Below are 21023 nucleotides of genomic sequence, written 5' to 3' on the forward strand. Positions count from 1 at the left end.
TCATGCTCCTCATATTTTTCACACCTTTACATGCTTCTCATATTTTTGACATCTTTTCATACTCTTCATATTTTTCAGACCTTTGCATGCTCCTTGTATTTTTCAGACATTTTCATGCTCTTCATATTTTTCACGCCGTTTCATGCTCCTCGTATTTTTCATACAGTTTCATGCTCCTCGTATTTTTCAGACCTTTTCATGCTCCTCGTATTTTTGAGACCTTTTCCTGCCCTTCGTTTTTTTCAGACCTTTTCATGCTCTTCGTATTTTTCAGATATTTTCATGCTCCTCGTATTTCTGAGACCTTTTCATGCTCCTCGTATTTTTCAGACTTTTTCATGCTCTTCATATTTTTCACACCGTTTCATGCTCCTCATATTTTTCATACAGTTTCATGCTCCTCATATTTTCACACCTTTTGATGCTCCTCATATTTTTCACACCTTTTCATGCTCTTCGTATTTTTCACAGTTTTCATGCTCTTCGTATTTTTCACCACTTTTCATGCTCTTCGTGTTTTTCACACCTTTTCAGGCTCTTCTTATTTTTCACACCTTTTCATGCTCTTCGTGTATTTCACACCTTTTCATGCACTCTTATTTTTCAGACCTTTTCAACCTCCTCATATTTTTCACACCTTTTCATGATCTTCATATTTTTCACACCATTTCATCCTCCTCATAATTTTAATACAGATTCATGCTCCTCAATTTTTCACACCTTTACATGCTCCTCATATTTTTGACACCTTTTCAGGCTCCACATATTTTTCAGACCTTTTCATGCTCCTCGTATTTTTAAGACGTTTTCATACTCCTCATAATTTTCACACCTTTTCATGCTCTTCATATTTTTCACACCGTTTCATGCTCCTCGTGTTTTTCATACAGATTCATGCTCCTCATATTTTTCACAGCATTACTTGTTCCTCATATTTTTGACACCTTTTCATGCTCTTAATATTTTTCACACCTTTTCATTCTCCTCATATTTTTGACAGCTTTTCATGCTCTTCCTATTTTTCACACCTTTTCATTCTCCTCATATTTTTGAAAACTTTTTATACTCTATATATTTTTCAGACCTTTTCATGCTCCTCGTATTTTTCAGACCTTTTCATGCTCCTCGTATTTTTCAGACCTTTTCATGCACCTAGTATTTTTCAGACCGTTTCATGCTCCTCGTATTTTTCAGTCCTTTTCATGCTCCTAGAATTTTTTAGGCCATTTCATGCTCCTCGTATTTTTGAGACCTTTTCCTGCCCCTCGTTTTTTCAGACCTTTTCATGATCCTCGTATTTTTCAGACATTTTCATGCTCCTCGTATTTCTGAGACCTTTTCATGTTCCTCGTATTTTTCAGACCTTTTCAGGCTCTTCTTATTTTTCACACCTTTTCATGCTCTTCGTGTTTTTCACACGTTTTCATTCTCTCGTATTTTTCAGACCTTTTCAAACTCCTCATATTTTTCACACGGTTTCTTGCTCCTCATATGTTTCAAACAATTTCATGCTCCAAATATTTTTCACAACTTTGCATGCTCCACATATTTTTGACACCTTTTCATGCTCTTCATGTTATTCACATCTTTTGATGCTCCTCATACTTTTGACACCTTTTCATGCTCTTCTTATTTTTCAGACCTTTTCATGCACCTCGTATTATTCACACCTTTTCATCCTCCTCGTATTTTTCATACCGTTTCATACTCCTCATATTTTTCACACCTTTTGATGCTCCTCATATTTTTCACACCTTTTCATGCTCTTCGTATTTTTCACAGTTTTCATGCTCTTCGTATTTTTCACAACTTTTCATGCTCTTCGTGTTTTTCACACCTTTTCAGGCTCTTTGTATTTTTCACACCTTTTCATGATCTTCGTATTTTTCACACCTTTTCATGCTCTTCTTATTTTTCAGACCTTTTCATGCTCTTGATATTTTTCTCGGGTTTTCATGCTCTTCGTATTTTTCACACTGTTTCACGCTCCTCATATTTTTGGCAGCTTTTCATGCTCCTCATATTTTTGAGACCGTTTCATGCTCCTCATATTTTTCACACCTTTTAATGCTCCTCATATTTTTCACATCTTTGCATGCTCTTCATATTTTTCAGATCGTTTCATGCTCCTCATATGTTTGAGACCGTGTCATTCTCCTCATATTTTTCACACATTTTAATGCTCCTGATATTTTTGACACCTTTTCATGCTCTTCATATTTTTGACACCTTTACATGCTACTCATATTTTTGACACTTTTTCATGCTCTTCATATTTTTCACACCATTTCTTGCTCCGCATATTTCTCATACAGATTCATGCTCCTCATATTTTTCACACCTTTACATGCTTCTCATATTTTTGACTCCTTTTCATACTCTTCATATTTTTCAGACCTTTTCATGCTCCTCATATTTTTCGACCTTTTCATGTTCCTCGTATATTTCAGACATTTTCATGCTCTTTATATATTCCACACCGTTTCATGCTCCTCATATTTTTCATACAGTTTCATTCTCCTCGTATTTTTCAGACTTTTTCATGCTCCTCGTATTTTTGAGATTTTTTCATGCTCTTCATATTTTTTCACACCGTTTCATGCTCCCATCATATTTTTCATACAGTTTCATGCTCCTTGTATTTTTCAGACCTTTTCATGCTCCTCGTATTTTTGAGACCTTTTCATGCCTGCCTCGATTTTTGAGACCTTTCCTGCCCCTTGTTTTTTTTCAGACCTTTTCACGCTCCTTCTATTTTTCAGACCTTTTCATGCTCCTCGGTTTTTTTAGACACCAATTCATAACTCCTTGTATTTTTCAGACATTTCATGCTCCTCGTATTTTTCACACCTTTTCATGCTGTTCATATTTTTCAGACCGTTTCATGCTCCTCATATTTTTCACACCTTTTCATGCTGTTCATATTGTTCACACCGTTTCATGCTCCTCATATTTTTCATACTGATTCATGCACCTCTTATTTTCCACACCTTTACATTCTATTCAAATTTTTGACCCCTTTTCATGCTCTTCATATTTTTGACACCTTTTCAAGCTCCTGATATTTTTGACACCTTTCCATGCTCCTTTTATTTTTCAGACCTTTTCATGCTCCTCGTATTTTTCAGACCTTTGCATACTCCTCATATTTATCACATCTTTTCTTGCTCTTCTTATTTTTCACACCATTTCATGCTCCGCATATTTTTCATACAGATTCATGCTCCTCATATTTTTCACACCTTTACATGCTTCTCATATTTTTGACATCTTTTCATACTCTTCATATTTTTCAGACCTTTCCATGCTCCTTGTATTTTTCAGACATTTTCATGCTCTTCATATTTTTCACACCGTTTCATGCTCCTCGTATTTTTCATACAGTTTCATGCTCCTCGGATTTTTCAGACCTTTTCATGCTCCTCGTATTTTTGAGACCTTTTCCTGCCCCTCGTTTTTTTTCAGACCTTTTCATGCTCTTCGTATTTTTCAGACATTTTCATGCTCCTCGTATTTCTGAGACCTTTTCATGCTCCTCGTACTTTTGAGACTTTTTCATGCTCTTCATATTTTTCACACCGTTTCATGCTCCTCATATTTTTCATACAGTTTCATGCTCCTCATATTTTCACACCTTTTGATGCTCCTCATATTTTTCACACCTTTTCATGCTCTTCGTATTTTTCACAGTTTTCATGCTCTTCGTATTTTTCACAACTTTTCATGCTCTTCGTGTTTTTCACACCTTTTCAGGCTCTTCTTATTTTTCACACCTTTTCATGCTCTTCGTGTATTTCACACCTTTTCATGCACTCTTATTTTTCAGACCTTTTCAACCTCCTCATATTTTTCACACCTTTTCATGATCTTCATATTTTTCACACCATTTCATCCTCCTCATACTTTTCATACAGATTCATGCTCCTCAATTTTTCACACCTTTACATGCTCCTCATATTTTTGACACCTTTTCAGGCTCCACATATTTTTCAGACCTTTTCATGCTCCTCGTATTTTTAAGACGTTTTCATACTCCTCATAATTTTCACACCTTTTCATGCTCTTCATTTTTGTCACACCGTTTCATGCTCCTCATATTTTTCATACAGATTCATTCTCCTCATAGTTTTCACACATTTGCATGCTCCTCATTTTTTTGACACCTTTTCATGCTCTTCATATTTTTCACACCTTTTCATTCTCCTCATATTTTTGACAGCTTTTCATGCTCTTCCTATTTTTCACACCTTTTCATTCTCCTCATATTTTTGAAAACTTTTTATACTCTACATATTTTTCAGACCTTTTCATGCTCCTCGTATTTTTCAGACCTTTTCATGCTCCTCGTATTTTTCAGAACTTTTCATGCACCTAGTATTTTTCAGACCGTTTCATGCTCCTCGTATTTTTCAGTCCTTTTCATGCTCCTAGAATTTTTTAGGCCATTTCATGCTCCTCGTATTTTTGAGACCTTTTCCTGCCCCTCGTTTTTTCAGACCTTTTCATGATCCTCGTATTTTTCAGACATTTTCATGCTCCTCGTATTTCTGAGACCTTTTCATGTTCCTCGTATTTTTCAGACCTTTTCAGGCTCTTCTTATTTTTCACACCTTTTCATGCTCTTCGTGTTTTTCACACGTTTTCATTCTCTCGTATTTTTCAGACCTTTTCAAACTCCTCATATTTTTCACACGGTTTCTTGCTCCTCATATGTTTCAAACAATTTCATGCTCCAAATATTTTTCACAACTTTACATGCTCCACATATTTTTGACACCTTTTCATGCTCTTCATGTTATTCACATCTTTTGATGCTCCTCATACTTTTGACACCTTTTCATGCTCTTCTTATTTTTCAGACCTTTTCATGCACCTCATATTATTCTCACCTTTTCATCCTCCTCGTATTTTTCATACCGTTTCATGCTCCTCATATTTTTCACACCTTTTGATGCTCCTCATATTTTTCACACCTTTTCATGCTCTTCGTATTTTTCACAGTTTTCATGCTCTTCGTATTTTTTCACAACTTTTCCTGCTCTTCGTGTTTTTCACACCTTTTCAGGCTCTTCGTATTTTTCACACCTTTCATGATCTTCGTATTTTTCACACCTTTTCATGCTCTTCTTATTTTTCAGACCTTTTCATGCTCTTGATATTTTTCTCAGGTTTTCATGCTCTTCGTATTTTTCACACTGTTTCACGCTCCTCATATTTTTGGCAGCTTTTCATGCTCCTCATATTTTTGAGACCGTTTCATGCTCCTCATATTTTTCACACCTTTTAATGCTCCTCATATTTTTCACATCTTTGCATGCTCTTCATATTTTTCAGATCGTTTCATGCTCCTCATATGTTTGAGACCGTGTCATGCTCCTCATATTTTTCACACATTTTAATGCTCCTGATATTTTTGACACCTTTTCATGCTCTTCATATTTTTGACACCTTTACATGCTACTCATAGTTTTGACACTTTTTCATGCTCTTCATATTTTTCACACCATTTCATGCTCCGCATATTTTTCATACAGATTCATGCTCCTCATATTTTTCACACTTTTACATGCTTCACATATTTTTGACTCCTTTTCATACTCTTCATATTTTTCAGAACTTTTCATGCTCCTCATATTTTTCGACCTTTTCATGTTCCTCGTATATTTCAGACATTTTCATGCTCTTTATATATTCCACACCGTTTCATGCTCCTCATATTTTTCATACAGTTTCATTCTCCTCGTATTTTTCAGACCTTTTCATGCTCCTCGTATTTTTGAGATTTTTTCATGCTCTTCATATTTTTCACACCGTTTCATGCTCCTCATATTTTTCATACAGTTTCATGCTCCTTGTATTTTTCAGACCTTTTCATGCTCCTCGTATTTTTGAGACCTGTTCATGCTCCTCGTATTTTTGAGACCTTTTCCTGCCCCTTGTTTTTTTCAGACCTTTTCACGCTCCTCGTATTTTTCAGACCTTTTCATGCTCCTCGTGTTTTTTAGACCATTTCATACTCCTTGTATTTTTCAGACATTTTCATGCTCCTCGTATTTTTCACACCTTTTCATGCTGTTCATATTTTTCAGACCGTTTCATGCTCCTCATATTTTTCACACCTTTTCATGCTGTTCATATTGTTCACACCGTTTCATGCTCCTCATATTTTTCATACTGATTCATGTACCTCTTATTTTCCACACCTTTACATTCTATTCAAATTTTTGACCCCTTTTCATGCTCTTCATATTTTTTGGCACCTTTTCAAGCTCCTCATATTTTTGACAACTTTTCATGCTGCTTTTATTTTTCAGACCTTTTCATGCTCCTCGTATTTTTCAGACCTTTTCATGCTCCTCGTATGTTTCAGGCCTTTTCATGCTCCTCATTTTTTCATACTGTTTCATGCTCCTCATATTTTTCACACCTTTTCATGCTCCTCATATTTTTGACAACTTTTGAAGCTCTTCATATTTTTCACACTTTTTCATGCTATTTATATTTTTCACACCGTTTCATGCTCCTCATATATTTCATACAGTTTCATGCTCCTCTTATTTTTCACACCTTTACATGCTTATCATAGTTTTGACACCTTTTCATGCTCTTCATATTTTTCACACCTTTTCATGCTCCTCATATTTTTGACAGCATTTCATGCTCTACATGTTTTTCAGACCTTTTCATTCTCCTCATATTTGACACCTTTTCATGCTCTTCATATTTTTCAGACCTTTCCATGCTCCTCATATTTTTTCACACCTTTTCATGCTACTCATATTTTTGACACCTTTTCATGCTCTTCATATTTTTCACACCTTTTCATGCTCCTCATATTTTTGACAGCATTTCATGCTCTACATATTTTTCAGACCTTTTCATGCTCCTCATATTTTGACACCTTTTCATGCTCTTCATATTTTTCAGACCTTTTCATGCTCCTCATATTTTTCACACCTTTTCATGCTCCTCATATTTTTCACACCTTTTCATGCTCTACATATTTTTCAGACCTTTTCATGCCGGTCGTGTATTTCAGACCATTTCATGTTCCTCGTATTTTTCACAGCTTTTCATGCTCCTCGTTTTTTCAGATCTTTTCATGCTCCCCGTATTTTTCAGACCTTTTCATGCTCCTTGTGTTTTTCACACCTTTTCATGCTCTTGTATTTTTCACAACTTTTCATGCTCTTCTTATTTTTGACACCTTTTCATGCTCCTCGAATTTTTCACACCTTTTCATGCTCCTCGCATTTTTAACAAATTTTCATGCTCTTCTCATTTTTCACACCTTTTCATGCTCTTCCTATTTTTCACACCATTTCATGCTCTTCATTTTTTCACACCTTTTCCTTCCCTTCTTATTTTTCACAACTTTTCATGCTCTTCAAATTTTTGACACCTTTTAATGCTCTTCATACTTTTCAGATCTTTTCATGCTCTTGATATTTTTCACAGCTTTTAATGCTCTTCGTATTTTCACACCTTTTCCTGCTGTTCGTATATATCAGACTGTTTCATGCTCCTCATATTTTTCACACCTTTTCATGCTGCTCATGTTTTTCACACCTTTTCATGCTCTTCATATTTTTCAGACATTTTCATAGTCCTCGTATTTTTCAGACATTTTCATGCTCCATGTATTTTTCACACTTTTCATGCTCTTTGTATTTTTCACCGTTTTCATGCTCCTCGTATTTTTCACACCTTTTCATGCTCCTCCTATATTTCACACCTTTTCATGCTCCTCCTATTTTTCACCCCTTTTCATGCTCTTCATATTTTTCACCCTTTTCATGCTCCTCGTATTTTTCAGACCCTTTCATGCTCCTCGTATTTTTCACAGCTTTTCATGCTCCTCGTTTTTTCAGACCATTTCATGCTCCTCGTATTTTTCAGACTTTTTCATGCTCCTCATATTTTTCACACCTTTTCATGCTCTTGATATTTTCACACCCTTTCATGGTCTTCATATTTTTCACACCGTTTCATGCTCCTCATATTTTTCATACAGTTTCATGCTCCTCATATTTTTCACACCTTTACATGCTCCTCATATTTTGACCACTTTTCAGGCTCTTCATATTTTTCACACATTTTCATGCTCTTCATATTTTTCAGACCTTTTCATGCTCTTGAGATTTTTCACAGCTTTTCATGCTCTCTTATTTTTCAGACCTTTTCATGCTCCTCGTATTTTTTAGACCATATCATGCTCCTTGTACTTTTCAGACCTTTTATGCCTCTCGTATTTTTCAGACCTTTTCAAACTCTTCATATTTATCACAACTTTTCATCCTCTTCATTATTTCACACCATTTCATGCTCCACATATTTTTCATACAGGTTCATGCTCTTCATATTTTTCAGATCTTTTCATGCTCCTCATATTTTTCTGACCGTTTCATGCTCCTCATATTTTTCAGACCGATTCATGCTCTTCATATTTTTCACACCTTTTCATACTCCTCATATTTTACAACTTTTCATTATCCTCATATGGTTTACACCGTTTCATGCTCCTCATTTTTATCATAAGATTCATGTTCCTCATATTTTTCACACATTTACATGCTCCTCATACTTTTGACACCTTTTCATGCTCCTCTTATTTTTCACACCTTTACATGCTCCTATATGTTTGACACCTTTTCTTGCTCTTCATATTTTTCAGAGCTTTTCATGCGGTTCATATTTTTCAGACCCTTTCATGCTCCTTGTATTTTTCAGACCGTTTCATGCTCCTCTTATTTATCAGACCTTTTCATGTTCCTCGTTTTTTTCAGGCCTTTTCATTTTCCTTGTATTTTTCACACCTTTTCATGCTCTTCCTATTTTTCACACCGTTTCATGCTCCTCATATTTTTCATACAGATTCATGCTCCTCATATTTTTCACACCTTTACATGCTCCTCATATTTTTGACAGCTTTTCATGATATTCCTATTTTTCACACCTTTTGATTTTCCTCTTATTTTTGAAACCTTTTTATACACCTACAATTTCAGACCTGTTTCATGCTCCTCGTATTTCCACCCTTTCATGCTCCTCGTATTTTTGAGAACCTTTTCATTGCTCTTCATATTTTTCATCAGCCGTTTATGCTCCTCACTACTTTAAATACATTATTATTCTCCCCGTATTTTTCAGACCTTTTCAATGCTCCCGAATTTGTTGAGACTTTTTGCATGCCTCTTCAATATTTTTCACACCGTTGTCATGCTCTCATATTTTTCATACCAGTTTCATTTCCTCGTAGTTTTTCAGTCAGACCATATTTCAACTGCTCCTCGTATTATTGAAGACTTTTTCATGCTCTTCATATTTTTGCACGACGTTTCAATGCTCCTCAATATTTTCATACAGTTTCATTGCTCTGTATTTTTCAGAACTTTCATGCTCCTCGTATTTTTGAGACTTTTCCCTGCCCTTTTTTTTTTTCAGACCTTTCAACGCTCTCGTAATTTTTCAGACCTTTTTCCATGCTTCATCGTGTTTTTTAGACATTTAACTCCTTGTATTTTTCAGTCATTTTCATGCTCCTCGTATTTTTCACACCTTTTCATGCTGTTCATATTTTTCAGACCGTTTCATGCTCCTCATATTTTTCACACCTTTTCATGCTGTTCATATTGTTCACACCGTTTCATGCTCCTCATATTTTTCATACTGTTTCATGCACCTCTTATTTTTCACACCTTTACATTCTATTCAAATTTTTGACCCCTTTTCATGCTCTTCATATTTTTGACACCTTTTCAAGCTCCTGATATTTTTGACTCCTTTCCATGCTCCTTTTATTTTTCAGACCTTTTCATGCTCCTCGTATTTTTCAGACCTTTGCATACTCCTCATATTTATCACATCTTTTCTTGCTCTTCTTATTTTTCACACCTTTTCATGCTCCGCATATTTTTCATACAGATTCATGCTCCTCATATTTTTCACACCTTTACATGCTTCTCATATTTTTGACATCTTTTCATACTCTTCATATTTTTCAGACCTTTCCATGCTCCTTGTATTTTTCAGACATTTTCATGCTCTTCATATTTTTCACACCGTTTCATGCTCCTCGTATTTTTCATACAGTTTCATGCTCCTTGGATTTTTCAGACCTTTTCATGCTCCTCGTATTTTTGAGACCTTTTCCTGCCCCTCGTTTTTTTCAGACCTTTTCATGCTCTTCGTATTTTTCAGACATTTTCATGCTCCTCGTATTTCTGAGACCTTTTCATGCTCCTCGTACTTTTGAGACTTTTTCATGCTCTTCATATTTTTCACACCGTTTCATGCTCCTCATATTTTTCATACAGTTTCATGCTCCTCATATTTTCACACCTTTTGATGCTCCTCATATTTTTCACACCTTTTCATGCTCTTCGTATTTTTCACAGTTTTCATGCTCTTCGTATTTTTCACAACTTTTCATGCTCTTCGTGTTTTTCACACCTTTTCAGGCTCTTCTTATTTTTCACACCTTTTCATGCTCTTCGTGTATTTCACACCTTTTCATGCACTCTTATTTTTCAGACCTTTTCAACCTCCTCATATTTTTCACACCTTTTCATGATCTTCATATATTTCACACCGTTTCATCCTCCTCATAATTTTCATACAGATTCATGCTCCTCAATTTTTCACACCTTTACATGCTCCTCATATTTTTGACACCTTTTCAGGCTCCACATATTTTTCAGACCTTTTCATGCTCCTCGTATTTTTAAGACGTTTTCATACTCCTCATAATTTTCACACCTTTTCATGCTCTTCATATTTTTCACACCGTTTCATGCTCCTCGTGTTTTTCATACAGATTCATGCTGCTCATATTTTTCACAGCATTACTTGTTCCTCATATTTTTGACACCTTTTCATGCTCTTAATATTTTTCACACCTTTTCATTCTCCTCATATTTTTGACAGCTTTTCATGCTCTTCCTATTTTTCACACCTTTTCATTCTCCTCATATTTTTGAAAACTTTTTATACTCTATATATTTTTCAGACCTTTTCATGCTCCTCGTATTTTTCAGACCTTTTCATGCTCCTCGTATTTTTCAGAACTTTTCATGCACCTAGTATTTTTCAGACCGTTTCATGCTCCTCGTATTTTTCAGTCCTTTTCATGCTCCTAGAATTTTTTAGGCCATTTCATGCTCCTCGTATTTTTGAGACCTTTTCCTGCCCCTCGTTTTTTCAGACCTTTTCATGATCCTCGTATTTTTCAGACATTTTCATGCTCCTCGTATTTCTGAGACCTTTTCATGTTCCTCGTATTTTTCAGACCTTTTCAGGCTCTTCTTATTTTTCACACCTTTTCATGCTCTTCGTGTTTTTCACACGTTTTCATTCTCTCGTATTTTTCAGACCTTTTCAAACTCCTCATATTTTTCACACGGTTTCTTGCTCCTCATATGTTTCAAACAATTTCATGCTCCAAATATTTTTCACAACTTTACATGCTCCACATATTTTTGACACCTTTTCATGCTCTTCATGTTATTCACATCTTTTGATGCTCCTCATACTTTTGACACCTTTTCATGCTCTTCTTATTTTTCAGACCTTTTCATGCACCTCGTATTATTCACACCTTTTCATCCTCCTCGTATTTTTCATACCGTTTCATACTCCTCATATTTTTCACACCTTTTGATGCTCCTCATATTTTTCACACCTTTTCATGCTCTTCGTATTTTTCACAGTTTTCATGCTCTTCGTATTTTTCACAACTTTTCATGCTCTTCGTGTTTTTCACACCTTTTCAGGCTCTTTGTATTTTTCACACCTTTTCATGATCTTCGTATTTTTCACACCTTTTCATGCTCTTCTTATTTTTCAGACCTTTTCATGCTCTTGATATTTTTCTCAGGTTTTCATGCTCTTCGTATTTTTCACAGTTTTTCACGCTCCTCATATTTTTGGCAGCTTTTCATGCTCCTCATATTTTTCAGATCGTTTCATGCTCCTCATATTTTTGAGACCGTTTCATGCTCCTCATATTTTTCACACCTTTTAATGCTCCTCATATTTTTCACATCTTTGCATGCTCTTCATATTTTTCAGATCGTTTCATGCTCCTCATATGTTTGAGACCGTGTCATTCTCCTCATATTTTTCACACATTTTAATGCTCCTCATATTTTTGACACCTTTTCATGCTCTTCATATTTTTGACACCTTTACATGCTACTCATATTTTTGACACTTTTTCATGCTCTTCATATTTTTCACACCATTTCATGCTCCGCATATTTTTCATACAGTTTCATGCTCCTCATATTTTTCACACTTTTACATGCTTCACATATTTTTGACTCCTTTTCATACTCTTCATATTTTTCAGACCTTTTCATGCTCCTCATATTTTTCGACCTTTTCATGTTCCTCGTATATTTCAGACATTTTCATGCTCTTTATATATTCCACACCGTTTCATGCTCCTCATATTTTTCATACAGTTTCATTCTCCTCGTATTTTTCAGACTTTTTCATGCTCCTCGTATTTTTGAGATTTTTTCATGCTCCTCATATTTTTCACACCGTTTCATGCTCCTCATCTTTTTCATACAGTTTCATTCTCCTCGTATTTTTTAGACCTTTTCATGCTCCTCGTATTTTTGAGACCTTTTCATGCTCCTCGTATTTTTGAGACCTTTTCCTGCCCCTTGTTTTTTTCAGTCCTTTTCACGCTCCTCATATTTTTCAGACCTTTTCATGCTCCTCGTGTTTTTTAGACCATTTCATACTCCTTGTATTTTTCAGACATTTTCATGCTCCTCGTATTTTTCACACCTTTTCATGCTGTTCATATTTTTCAGACCGTTTCATGCTCCTCATATTTTTCACACCTTTTCATGCTGTTCATAATTTTCTGACCGTTTCATGCTCCTCATATTTTTCATACTGATTCATGTACCTCTTATTTTCCACACCTTTACATTCTATTCAAATTTTTGACCCCTTTTCATGCTCTTCATATTTTTGACACCTTTTCAAGCTCCTGATATTTTTGACACCTTTCCATGCTCCTTTTATTTTTCAGACCTTTTCATGCTCCTCGTATTTTTCAGAACTTTTCATGCTCCCCGGGTTTTTTAGTCCATTTCATACTCCTTGTATTTTTCAGACCTTTTCATGCTCCTCGTATTTTTCAGACCTTTGCATACTCCTCATATTTATCACATCTTTTCTTGCTCTTCTTATTTTTCACACCATTTCATGCTCCGCATATTTTTCATACAGATTCATGCTCCTCATATTTTTCACACCTTTACATGCTTCTCATATTTTTGCCATCTTTTCATCCTCTTCCTATTTTTCAGACCTTTGCATGCTCCTTGTATTTTTCAGACATTTTCATGCTCTTCATATTTTTCACGCCGTTTCATGCTCCTCGTATTTTTCATACAGTTTCATGCTCCTCGTATTTTTCAGACCTTTTCATGCTCCTCGTATTTTTGAGACCTTTTCCTGCCCTTCGTTTTTTTCAGACCTTTTCATGCTCTTCGTATTTTTCAGATATTTTCATGCTCCTCGTATTTCTGAGACCTTTTCATGCTCCTCGTATTTTTGAGACCGTTTCATGCTCCTCATATTTTTCATACAGTTTCATGCTCCTCATATTTTCACACCTTTTGATGCTCCTCATATTTTTCACACCTTTTCATGCTCTTCGTATTTTTCACAGTTTTCATGCTCTTTGTATTTTTCACAACTTTTCATGCTCTTCGTGTTTTTCACACCTTTTCAGGCTCTTCGTATTTTTCACACCTTTCATGATCTTCGTATTTTTCACACCTTTTCATGCTCTTCTTATTTTTCAGGCCTTTTCATGCTCTTGATATATTTCTCAGGTTTTCATGCTCTTCGTATTTTTCACACTGTTTCATGCTCCTCATATTTTTGGCAGCTTTTCATGCTCCTCATATTTTTCAGATCATTTCATGCTCCTCATATGTTTGAGACCGTGTCATGCTCCTCATATTTTTCACACCTTTTAATGCTCCTCATATTTTTCACACCATTTCATGCTCTGCATATTTTTCAGATCGTTTCATGCTCCTCATATTTTTGAGACCGTGTCATGCTCCTCATATTTTTCACACCTTTTAATGCTCCTCATATTTTTGACACCTTTTCATGCTCTTCATATTTTTGACACCTTTACATGCTCCTCATATTTTGGACACTTTTTCATGCTCTTCACATTTTTCACACCATTTCATGCTCGGCATATTCTTCATACAGATTCATGCTCCTCATATTTTTCACACCTTTACAATCTTCTCATATTTTTGTCTCCTTTTCATACACTTCCTATTTTTCAGACCTTTTCATGCTCATCATATTTTTGCGACCTTTTCATGCTCCTCGTATATTTCAGACATTTTCATGCTTTTCATATTTTTCACACCGTTTCATGCTCCTCATATTTTTCATACAGTTTCATGCTCCTGGTATTTTTTAGACCTTTACCTTTTGATGCTCCTCATATTTTTCACACCTTTTCATGCTCTTCGTATTTTTCACAGTTTTCATGCTCTTCGTATTTTTCACCACTTTTCATGCTCTTCGTGTTTTTCACACCTTTTCAGGCTCTTCTTATTTTTCACACCTTTTCATGCTCTTCGTGTATTTCACACCTTTTCATGCACTCTTATTTTTCAGACCTTTTCAACCTCCTCATATTTTTCACACCTTTTCATGATCTTCATATATTTCACACCATTTCATCCTCCTCATAATTTTCATACAGATTCATGCTCCTCAATTTTTCACACCTTTACATGCTCCTCATATTTTTGACACCTTTTCAGGCTCCACATATTTTTCAGACCTTTTCATGCTCCTCGTATTTTTAAGACGTTTTCATACTCCTCATAATTTTCACACCTTTTCATGCTCTTCATATTTTTCACACCGTTTCATGCTCCTCGTGTTTTTCATACAGATTCATGCTGCTCATATTTTTCACAGCATTACTTGTTCCTCATATTTTTGACACCTTTTCATGCTCTTAATATTTTTCACACCTTTTCATTCTCCTCATATTTTTGACAGCTTTTCATGCTCTTCCTATTTTTCACACCTTTTCATTCTCCTCATATTTTTGAAAACTTTTTATACTCTATATATTTTTCAGACCTTTTCATGCTCCTCGTATTTTTCAGACCTTTTCATGCTCCTCGTATTTTTCAGAACTTTTCATGCACCTAGTATTTTTCAGACCGTTTCATGCTCCTCGTATTTTTCAGTCCTTTTCATGCTCCTAGAATTTTTTAGGCCATTTCATGCTCCTCGTATTTTTGAGACCTTTTCCTGCCCCTCGTTTTTTCAGACCTTTTCATGATCCTCGTATTTTTCAGACATTTTCATGCTCCTCGTATTTCTGAGACCTTTTCATGTTCCTCGTATTTTTCAGACCTTTTCAGGCTCTTCTTATTTTTCACACCTTTTCATGCTCTTCGTGTTTTTCACACGTTTTCATTCTCTCGTATTTTTCAGACCTTTTCAAACTCCTCATATTTTTCACACGGTTTCTTGCTCCTCATATGTTTCAAACAATTTCATGCTCCAAATATTTTTCACAACTTTACATGCTCCACATATTTTTGACACCTTTTCATGCTCTTCATGTTATTCACATCTTTTGATGCTCCTCATACTTTTGACACCTTTTCATGCTCTTCTTATTTTTCAGACCTTTTCATGCACCTCGTATTATTCACACCTTTTCATCCTCCTCGTATTTTTCATACCGTTTCATACTCCTCATATTTTTCACACCTTTTGATGCTCCTCATATTTTTCACACCTTTTCATGCTCTTCGTATTTTTCACAGTTTTCATGCTCTTCGTATTTTTCACAACTTTTCATGCTCTTCGTGTTTTTCACACCTTTTCAGGCTCTTTGTATTTTTCACACCTTTTCATGATCTTCGTATTTTTCACACCTTTTCATGCTCTTCTTATTTTTCAGACCTTTTCATGCTCTTGATATTTTTCTCAGGTTTTCATGCTCTTCGTATTTTTCACAGTTTTTCACGCTCCTCATATTTTTGGCAGCTTTTCATGCTCCTCATATTTTTCAGATCGTTTCATGCTCCTCATATTTTTGAGACCGTTTCATGCTCCTCATATTTTTCACACCTTTTAATGCTCCTCATATTTTTCACATCTTTGCATGCTCTTCATATTTTTCAGATCGTTTCATGCTCCTCATATGTTTGAGACCGTGTCATTCTCCTCATATTTTTCACACATTTTAATGCTCCTGATATTTTTGACACCTTTTCATGCTCTTCATATTTTTGACACCTTTACATGCTACTCATATTTTTGACACTTTTTCATGCTCTTCATATTTTTCACACCATTTCATGCTCCGCATATTTTTCATACAGTTTCATGCTCCTCATATTTTTCACACTTTTACATGCTTCACATATTTTTGACTCCTTTTCATACTCTTCATATTTTTCAGACCTTTTCATGCTCCTCATATTTTTCGACCTTTTCATGTTCCTCGTATATTTCAGACATTTTCATGCTCTTTATATATTCCACACCGTTTCATGCTCCTCATATTTTTCATACAGTTTCATTCTCCTCGTATTTTTCAGACTTTTTCATGCTCCTCGTATTTTTGAGATTTTTTCATGCTCCTCATATTTTTCACACCGTTTCATGCTCCTCATATTTTTCATACAGTTTCATGCTCCTTGTATTTTTCAGACCTTTTCATGCTCCTCGTATTTTTGAGACCTTTTCATGCTCCTCGTATTTTTGAGACCTTTTCCTGCCCCTTGTTTTTTTCAGACCTTTTCACGCTCCTCATATTTTTCAGACCTTTTCATGCTCCTCGTGTTTTTTAGACCATTTCATACTCCTTGTATTTTTCAGACATTTTCATGCTCCTCGTATTTTTCACACCTTTTCATGCTGTTCATATTTTTCAGACCGTTTCATGCTCCTCATATTTTTCACACCTTTTCATGCTGTTCATAATTTTCTGACCGTTTCATGCTCCTCATATTTTTCATACTGATTCATGTACCTCTTATTTTCCACACCTTTACATTCTATTCAAATTTTTGACCCCTTTTCATGCTCTTCATATTTTTGACACCTTTTCAAGCTCCTGATATTTTTGACACCTTTCCATGCTCCTTTTATTTTTCAGACCTTTTCATGCTCCTCGTATTTTTCAGAACTTTTCATGCTCCCCGGGTTTTTTAGACCATTTCATACTCCTTGTATTTTTCAGACCTTTTCATGCTCCTCGTATTTTTCAGACCTTTGCATACTCCTCATATTTATCACATCTTTTCTTGCTCTTCTTATTTTTCACACCATTTCATGCTCCGCATATTTTTCATACAGATTCATGCTCCTCATATTTTTCACACCTTTACATGCTCCTCATATTTTTGACACCTTTTCATGCTCTTCATATTTTTCAGACCTTTCCATGCTCCTTGTATTTTTCAGACATTTTCATGCTCTTCATATTTTTCACGCCGTTTCATGCTCCTCGTATTTTTCATACAGTTTCATGCTCCTCGTATTTTTCAGACCTTTTCATGCTCCTCGTATTTTTGAGACCTTTTCCTGCCCTTCGTTTTTTTCAGACCTTTTCATGCTCTTCGTATTTTTCAGATATTTTCATGCTCCTCGTATTTCTGAGACCTTTTCATGCTCCTCGTATTTTTGAGACTTTTTCATGCTCCTCATATTTTTCATACAGTTTCATGCTCCTCATATTTTCACACCTTTTGATGCTCCTCATATTTTTCACACCTTTTCATGCTCTTCGTATTTTTCACAGTTTTCATGCTCTTTGTATTTTTCACAACTTTTCATGCTCTTCGTGTTTTTCACACCTTTTCAGGCTCTTCGTATTTTTCACACCTTTCATGATCTTCGTATTTTTCACACCTTTTCATGCTCTTCTTATTTTTCAGGCCTTTTCATGCTCTTGATATATTTCTCAGGTTTTCATGCTCTTCGTATTTTTCACACTGTTTCATGCTCCTCATATTTTTGGCAGCTTTTCATGCTCCTCATATTTTTCAGATCATTTCATGCTCCTCATATGTTTGAGACCGTGTCATGCTCCTCATATTTTTCACACCTTTTAATGCTCCTCATATTTTTCACACCATTTCATGCTCTGCATATTTTTCAGATCGTTTCATGCTCCTCATATTTTTGAGACCGTGTCATGCTCCTCATATTTTTCACACCTTTTAATGCTCCTCATATTTTTGACACCTTTTCATGCTCTTCATATATTTGACACCTTTACATGCTCCTCATATTTTGGACACTTTTTCATGCTCTTCACATTTTTCACACCATTTCATGCTCGGCATATTCTTCATACAGATTCATGCTCCTCATATTTTTCACACCTTTACAATCTTCTCATATTTTTGTCTCCTTTTCATACACTTCATATTTTTCAGACCTTTTCATGCTCATCATATTTTTGCGACCTTTTCATGCTCCTCGTATATTTCAGACATTTTCATGCTTTTCATATTTTTCACACCGTTTCATGCTCCTCATATTTTTCATACAGTTTCATGCTCCTGGTATTTTTTAGACCTTTTCATGCTCCTCGTATTTTTAGACCTTTTCAATGCTCCTCGTATTTTTGAGACCTTTTCATGCTCCTCGTATTTTGAGACTTTTCCTGCCCCTCGTTTTTCTCAGACCTTTGCATGCTCTTCATATTTTTCAGATCGTTTCATGCTCCTCATATTTTTGAGACGGTTTCATGCTCCTCATATTTTTCACACATTTTAATGCTCCTGATATTTTTGACACCTTTTCATGCTCTTGATATTTTTGACACCTTTACATGCTACTCATAGTTTTGACACTTTTTCATGCTCTTCATATTTTTCACACCTATTCATGCTCCGAATATTTTTCATACAGATTCATGCTCCGCATATTTTTCATACAGATTCATGCTCCTCATATTTTTCACACCTTTACATGCTTCTCATTTTTTTGACTCCTTTTCATACTCTTCATATTTTTCTAACCATTTCATGCTCCTCATATTTTTGCGACCTTTTCATTCTCCTCCTATATTTCAGACATTTTCATGCTCTTCATATTTTTCACACCGTTTCATGCTCCTCATATTTTTCATACAGTTTCATGCTCCTTGTATTTTTCAGACCTTTTCATGCTCCTCGTATTTTTGAGCCCTTTTCATGCTCCTCGTATTTTTGAGACCTTTTCCTGCCCCTTGTTTTTTTCAGACCTTTTCACGCTCCTCGTATTTTTCAGACCTTTTCATGCTCCTCGTGTTTTTTAGACCATTTCATACTCCTTGTATTTTTCAGACATTTTCATGCTCCTTGTATTTTTCACACCTTTTCATGCTGTTCATATTTTTCAGACCGTTTCATGCTCCTCATATTTTTCACACCGTTTCATGTTCCTCATATTTTTCATACAGATTCAGGCTCCTCTTATTTTTCACACCTTTACCTGCTACTCATATTTTGACACCTTTTCATGCTCTTCATATTTTTGACACCTGTTCATGCTCCTCGTATTTTTCAGACCTTCTCATGCTCCTCGGGTTTTTTAGACCATTTCATACTCCTTGTATTTTTCAGACCTTTTCATGCTCCTCGTATTTTTCAGACCTTTGCATACTCCTCATATTTATCACACCTTTTCTTGCTCTTCATATTTTTCACACCATTTCATGCTCCGCATATTTTTCTTACAGATTCATGCTCCTCATATTTTTCACACCTTTACATGCTTCTCATATTTTTGACATCTTTTCATACTCTTCACATTTTTCAGACCTTTTCATGCTCCTTGTATTTTTCAGACATTTTCATGCTCTTCATATTTTTCACACCGTTTCATGCTCCTCGTATTTTTCATACAGTTTCATGCTCCTCGTATTTTTCAGACCTTTTCATGCTCCTCGTATTTTTGAGATCTTTTCCTGCCCCTGGTTTTTCTCAGACCTTTTCATGCTCCTCGTATTTTTCAGACATTTTCATGCTCCTCGTATTTTTGAGACCTTTTCATGCTCCTCATATTTTTGAGACTTTTTTATGCTCTTCATATTTTTCACACCGTTTCATGCTCCTCATATTTTTCATACTGTTTCATGTTCCTCGTATTTTTCAGACCTTTTCATGCTCCTCGTATTTTTGAGACCTTTTCTTGCTCCTCGTATATTTCAGATATTTTCATGCTGTTCATATTTTTCACACCGTTTCATGCTCCTCATATTTTCAAACCTTTACATGCTCTTTGTATTTTTCACACCATTTGTTGCTCCTCATATTTTTGACACCTTTTCAGACTCTTCATATTTTTCAGACCTTTTCATGCTCCTTGTATTTTTCAGACCTTTTCATGCTCTTCGTATTTTTCAGACATTTCCATGCCCGTTCTATTTTTCACACCTTTTCATGCTCGTCGTATATTTCACACCTTTTCATGGTCCTCGTATTTTTCACACCTTATCATGCTCCTCTTCTTTTTCACACCTTTTCATGCTCCTCGTATTCTTCACACCTTTTCATGCTCGACGTATATTTCACACCTTTTCATGCTCCTCGTATTTTTCACACCTTTTCATGCTCCTCGTATTTTTCAGAGCTTTTCAAGCTCCTCCTAATTTGCAGGCCTTTTAATGCTCCTCCTATTTTTCAGACTTTTCCATGCTCCTCGTACTTTTCAGACCTTTTCATGCTCCTCGTATTTCTGAGACCTTTTCATGCTCCTCGTATTTTTGAGACCTTTTCCTGCCCCTCGTTTTTTTCAGACCTTTTCATGCTTGTCGTATATTTCACACCTTTTCATGCTCCTCATATTTCTCACACCTTTTCATGCTCCTCGTATTTTTCAGAGCTTTTCATGCTCCTCCCAATTTGCAGACCTTTCCATGCTCCTCCTATTTTTCAGACGTTTCCATGCTCCTCCTATTTTTCAGACCTTTTCATGCTCCTCCTATTTTTCAGACTTTT

This window comes from Cervus canadensis, chromosome 14, assembly GCF_019320065.1.
Source record: "Cervus canadensis isolate Bull #8, Minnesota chromosome 14, ASM1932006v1, whole genome shotgun sequence".
NCBI lineage: Eukaryota > Metazoa > Chordata > Mammalia > Artiodactyla > Cervidae > Cervus > Cervus canadensis.